The following is a 7217-nucleotide window of genomic DNA, read 5'->3' on the forward strand; positions in this document are numbered from 1 at the left end:
GTAACAATATAAATATTTAAGTGTGTACTTTAGTTTTAAATTTTAATTCACTATACATGTAAATTTATTGAAGTTATAAAATCAAATATAACATAGTAGTGAAACTATCAGCTCAAAAATCTACATTATATAATTATATATTATTACTGATAATATATAAAGTTTTCCAAGTGTTTCAACGGTTCTAATTAATTTTTCCTAAACATAAAAATATCAGTCAATATACCTTAAACTATGGAACATATTAACCTCTATATATAAGTAAACATTAAACTATTCAGTTAGATAATATAATTTCATAGTGACAGTTTTTTCCTCTAAAAGACTTTGTTTTCCTTAATTACATGACGTTAATATCTTTTTCTCCATATCCATAACTAATTACTGTTACATTCTTTGTATTATATAATTCTATTATTTTTAACTTCTTCTAAAGTTCGTAGACTGCTATCAATCTTTTTCTTATTAACCACTGTTGAGGATCAGATTGAGTTTAGAAGGGGGGATTGAATAAACTCAACGACAAACTTAATCGATTTTTCAGAATGATGTGCTAGAGTTCTGTTAGAGATACTAGCAGATTTTTGTTCAAGTTTAAAGACCAGCAGATCACAAGATAATGTGCGGAAACGATCTGTTGGTTAGTGGGTGAAAAAATAGTGAAATAGAAAAGCAGTAGATGGCACAAGGTTTGTTTCTGGAAGTTCGAAGATGAATCTTCTACGTCTCCCCTTCTTCTGTTTCCAGAAGGTATCACTAAAAGACTTTGGTGAATACAGTACAATAATTGTATACACCCACTTCAACAGGACTTACCCTTCGCCTACTGAAACTCTTAGTTTTACGACTCAACTACTTGAAAGATCTTAAGTTCTGGAAATAACTCTTTTCTAGTTACAAATTCTTCTATTAATGAAGTGAATAGCTTAAGAAGAGATAAAGAAAATAGCTAGCACAAAATGATCTCAAATGATCAAGTATATGCAATGAAGCGTGTGCTGCTTTTTCAGTGTTGAGCTTTTGAGATAACTGAGAGTTCTAGCGATGCTCGAATGATATTCTTTGATTGAGATTCGTTCACTACTTGTTTCTTGAAAAGTGCTCCGTCTTCATATATAGGCTTAAACCAATGTTAAAATCTGAACGGCTCTTTTGACTTTTCAGTGATTCAGCTTTATTGCTGAAAATGAACCCTGCAGAATACATTAAAGCAATCAGTCTCAGTTCATACCAAAAATGGTAAGCCGTCTTAAATGTTCCCGTACAACATTTAATGACATTAAATGAAGCAATAAATGCTAGTATCACGTTAATAGATTAACGGTAACATTTAAAGACTTGAGATACGCAACAATCTGCTAGTGTCTATTTCGGGTTTCTGGTTTTAGCTAAGAAGTCATTTGTTAATTAGATTAAGCAGTACTTGATAAGTGCTGCTACTGGTTTTAGCGCGGTACAAGTGCTTTTGGTTTTCTGCTTATTTACATCTACTGGTTTTGTACTAGCATCTCCACAACAAAATTAAGTCTAACAATTTCCCCCTTTGTGGTGATGCCAAAACCTAGATGTCCCTTAGAACGTTAGTAGAATTGAGAAAACAGATTACGAAGCAATTAGTATCCAGAAAATCAAGACAAAACAATAAAATTAGTTTGTTCCAATATCTCTTAAAATAGCTTCATCTGGATTTTGATCCCTTCCAGAAGAATGAGGTCTGCTGCTACTCGCTCCAGTTCTATCTTCTTCCCCCTTTTTGGCATCATCGGCAATGACCCTGATAAGCATTCAAAGTATAAGTTGCGGCCATTTCTGAGTTGAAAGAACTTAGAGATAGATTAGCAGTAGATGCGAGAAAGCAGTAGATGCAAAATAATGATCTGAATTCGTAAAGTGCAATAAAAATGAACGGTTAAATGAAATGTACAGCCGTCAGTAAACATAAGGACACGTGTCGATATGTTTATGGATGGTAGAGAGATAAAGCAGGAGTGTCAGTTACTCTATTCATTTCAAAATTTTAAAAAAAAATGGCGGGCTGTCCGAGGCGGTTGCTAAAAGATCAGAAGCTGATTTGTCGTTTTATGACAATATCTACTGGAAGAAGGTAAAGTGTTGAAACAAATGCAGCACTTCGACAACTTCTGGTAGATACACTATTTTATCGAAAAGACAAATCAGTTTCTAATATAAATGCCATAAAAATGTTCCTCCTCAATTAATGCAGTAATAAAGGATATTAAACACCAAACGATTCTTGGCAAACTTTCAATCTGAACCATTGAAAATGAACAGTCGCAAGGATCTTTATCTCCTTTGAATACCACTATAAATACATGCACAAGTTAAACAAGGTTCAGCGTACATAAGATCAAATGAAAACTAATGTGAATGAAGAAGCAGAATCTGATCCAGAAGTCGAAGCAATAATGTTTAGAAGACAACTTGCTGCGTTTTCTAAGAAGACGTATGAAGATATCGTTCTTTATATAATGATCCTTGGATCAAACTCCTGGAGTTGTAATGTGAACAATCAAAGAGATTGTTTTCTCTTATTAGGATTGGGATGCAGCATCATTTCCTTCCATAAGCATTGTAATGCAATAAGAGAGTGCTGGTGGATCAATGATACTGAAAAGCTTAGTAAGATAATCTGTGTAATCATTCTGCTGATATCTTCAATTGTACCCCTGTAATGTAATGCATCTGATTATATGAATAAAAGATTTTGTTTTTCCATACCTCTTGTGTTGTTCTCATTTCTGAATATTTCTACCGGATTAGAATAAAGAAACAAAAGACACGTGAAAACAGAAGATAATAAACAGTAGTTATGATAAATCAATTAATCCAAGAACATTAGGAAAATACGAAAATTTATTCTCAGGAAGTGGTTTGGTAAAAATGTCTGCGGATTGCTGATCAGTAGGAATGTATTCCAGACGAATATTCTTTTTTTGCACATGATCTCTAATGAAATGATGTCTGATATCAATGTGCTTCGTTCTGGAATGGAGTATTGGATTATGCGATATAGCAATTGCACTGGTATTGTCACAAAATATGGGTGATTCAGAAGATTGAACTCCATAGTCTTTAAGTTGTTGTATCCAAAGCATTTGAGAACAACAGCTTCCAGCAGCAAGATACTCTGCTTCTGCAGTAGACGTGGCTATGAAAGTCTGCTTTTTGCTAAACCAGGAGATCAACCTGTCACCAAGAAATTGACGAAAACCACTTGTGCTTTTCCTATCCAGTTTACATCCTGCATAATCCGCATCTGAGTATCCAATAAGATTAAACGATGAGTCCTTGGGATACCAGAGGCCTACATTTTGAGTACCCTTCAAATATTTTAAAATTCTTTTACCAGCAATGAAATGTGATTGTTTAGTATTTGATTGAAATATAGCACAAATGCAAACAGCAAACATAATATCGGGTCTACTGACAGTAAGATATAACAATGAGCCAATAAGACTACGATACTGAGTTACCTCTACTGGAGTTCCCCCTTCATCTTTATCAAGTTTGGTAGACGAGCTCATAGGAGTGGAAGCAGCATAGCATGCTTCCATCCCAAACTTTTTCAGTAGTTCCTTTGTATACTTAGCTTGATTGATGAAGATTCCAGTATCAAGTTGCTTGATTTGAAGTCTTAGGAAAAATGTTAATTCTCCCATCATGCTCATCTCGAACTGTTCCTGCATTAACTTGGCAAACTTTGCACATAATTTGGGGTTAGTTGACCCAAATATAATATTATCAACATAAGTTTGAACTAATAATATGTGCTTGTTTTTTACTAGGGTAAACAAAGTCTTATCTACGGTACCGACGGTGAAATCATGATCAATAAGAAATTGTGAAAGTGTGTCGTACCAAGCTCTAGGTACTTGTTTCAGACCATACAATGCTTTATGTAATTTAAAAACATGATGCGGTAATAGATGATCAGAAAAACCTGGAGGCTGTTCAACATAGACTTCCTCTTGTAGTAGACCATTGAGGAACGCACTTTTCACATCCATCTGATACACTTTGAAATTTCTAAAAGCAGCAAAGGCTAAAAATATTCTGATAGCTTCGAGCCTAGCTACTGGTGCAAAGGTTTCATCAGAGTCTATTCCTTCTTCTTGTCTGAATCCTTGTGCAACCAGTCTTGCTTTGTTTCTGACAACTGTTCCTTCTTCATTTAGTTTGTTTCTAAATACCCACCGGGTTCCAATGACAGCTTGGTGAGATGGTCTAGGTACTAGAAACCAAACTTTATTTCTCTCAAATTGATTCAGCTCTTCTTGCATAGCTTCTATCCAGTTGGCATCCAGAAGAGCTTCTGCAATCTACTTTGGTTCATCTTGAGAAATAAAAGCAGCATGCATGTATTCATTCATCATCTGTCTTCTGGTCCTTAGCGGAGCTGTTGGATTTCCAATCACCAAAGATGGATGATGGGATTTTCTCCAAATAAAAGGATTTAGATTATCTTTATGTAAAGCAGTAGATTGTTCTGGAATATCAGCTGCTGGTTCTGGAATACCAGCTGCTGGTTCTGCCATATGAATGTCTGGTTCTGGATTTTGAATGTCCTTGACACTTGCTTCTGCATCATCTTCACTGTCTAGTTCCAGATGAATCCTATCTAATCTGTTACTTAGATTAGATATGTTAGTAATCTCGGGAGCACTGCTGTCTTCATCAAAGACAACATGAACAGATTCTTCAACATTGAGTGTTTTATTATTGAAAATTCTAAATGCCTTACTAACTGCTGAATATCCAAGAAATAATCCTGCGTCAGATTTTGAATCAAATGCAGCTAAATGATTTTTACCATTATTATGCACAAAGCATCTACAACCAAAAACATGAAAGTAAGATACATTCGGTTTACTCCCTTTCCAGATTTCGTAAAGAGTCTGATTATTCCTCTTGTTGATCATTGTTCTGTTTTGTGTTTAGCAAGCAGTATTAATAGCTTCTGCCCAGAAGCGCTGAGATGTCTGCATCTGCTAGCATTGTTCTAGCAGCTTCTTTAAGTGTTCTGTTTCTCCTCTCAGCTACTCCATTTTGTTGAGTCGTCCTGGCAGCTGAATATTCATGATGAATGCCATGTTCATCTAGATAAACCTCAAGAGTCTTGTTAGTAAATTCAGTACCTCGATCACTTCTGATTCTAATGACAGAAACTAATTTTTCATTTTGTATCTTTTTCAGAAGTTTGATCAGGAGGCTACTGGTTTGATCTTTTCCAGCAAGAAAGATTACCCAAGTAAATCTATAAAAATCATCAACAACAACAAGGGTGTACCTCATTCTCCCTAAGCTCATGATAGGGATTGGACCAAATAAGTCCATATGCAATAATTCTAAACACCTTTAGGATGATTTGCTGCCCTTATTTTTGAAACTAGATCTTACTTGCTTACCAAGTTGACATGTAGAACATACATGATTCTTAACAAAATTTATGTCTAGCAATCCATCGACTAAGTTCTGCTTGTTGAGATTGTTGATAGACTTGAAATTCTGATGATTCAATCTCTTATGCCACAGCCAGTGTTTATCACTTAGAGCTGTAACTACACATGTAGGAGCAGTGATATGATCTATGTTCCATGAAATTTTGTAAGTGTTGCCTTTTCTAACTCCGGTTAAAACAGTAGTGTCACCAGCATTTTTAACTGTGCAAGTGTGCTTCTGGAATGCTACTGAAAATCCTTTATCACATAATTGACTAATACTGATCAAGTTATAACAAAGATCTTCAACTAAGAGCACATCCTTAATAGTGATGTTACCATGGATAATCTTACCCTTACCCACGGTTTTACCTTTTGAGTTGTCCCCAAAGGTTATCTCTGGTCCAGCACAACTCACTATTTCTGATAGTATACTCTTCTGTCCAGTCATATGTCTGGAACATCCACTGTCCAAATACCATGTTGAGTTACTGATCTTGGTTTTCTTCACTTGTACCTGCAAAAACAAATTTTAGTATCTGGTACCCAATCTATTTGGGTCCAAGACTTATTAGTCCTTTTGGAACCCACATTTGTACAAATTTTGTACTTCGGGTGTCCATGGAGGTGTGTGCAACATAGAGTCTGTTATTTCTAACATTATGCATCTTAGCATGTTGTTCTTCCCTTCTGTTTCTTTTGTCTGGCCTGTATCTCTTCTGAACAGGTCTAGAATTATAGTACTGGTAGTTTTTAACCTTCATAGGAGGTTGTCTTCCTCAGTTGAATCCTCTACTGGATCCAGAACTCTGGTCAACTCTTTCCTTAGGATCAACATAACCCAGACCATAATGCATCCTTCTGCTCATCTGATTTACATTCCTTTCAATTGAAGCAGTAGGTACTTCTGGTTTCTGTACCACACTGGATTTCACAAAATGAATGTACTTTCCTTTGCACATATCCAGTTTTGGCTTAGTATTCGTTTCAGAAGTGCCTTCATCATTACAAAATCCAAGACCACTTCTGTCTCCAGATTATTTTTGTAACTCTTGCATCTTTTCGAGTGAAATAGAGGACTTATTCCAAGCATTCACCAGTAGCGATAACTTCTGGTTTGCAGAAAACATCGTCTGGTAATCTGCTTTTACTCTTTCATTCTCAGTTTTTAATTTACTCATCTCAACTTGTAAATCATTACAGCTGTCTACTTGCAAGCAAGTTAACTTATTGTTCTGATTTCTTAAGTTCTGATTTTCAATCTTAACTTTATCGAATGATTGAGAAAGTCTCGAATACTCTTCTACCATGTCATGTAATGCTTTGACTAAATCAGTGCGTGTAAATTCACCAGAGTCAAAGTCAAATACCTCTCTGGATGTCGAGGTTGATTCCGTATTTGCCATCAGACATTTGATCTCATCTTCATCACTGTCACTTGAATGGCTTTCAGAACCAGAAGATTCAGAACTTGAGTCTGCCCATTTGGACTTACTTTCTGCTGCAATCATTGCCTTTTTGTCTCTTCTGGTCTTTTTATCATTGCGTTTGACACCCTTCTTCTTCTGGTCATCCTTCTTTGGTTTTGGACAATCAGCAATGAAGTGTCCAACTTTTCCGCAGTTAAAGCATGCCATATCACCAGAAGGTGATTCCTTTTTGAAATTGCGGTTGGGACTTTGAAATGTTCTGTGATTCTTTCTCATGAATCTGGAAAACTTCTTAACAAATAATGATATTGCGTCATTGCTTATCTGT

The sequence above is a fragment of the Primulina huaijiensis genome, chromosome 11, assembly GCF_012295235.1.
Source record: "Primulina huaijiensis isolate GDHJ02 chromosome 11, ASM1229523v2, whole genome shotgun sequence".
Lineage (NCBI taxonomy): Eukaryota > Viridiplantae > Streptophyta > Magnoliopsida > Lamiales > Gesneriaceae > Primulina > Primulina huaijiensis.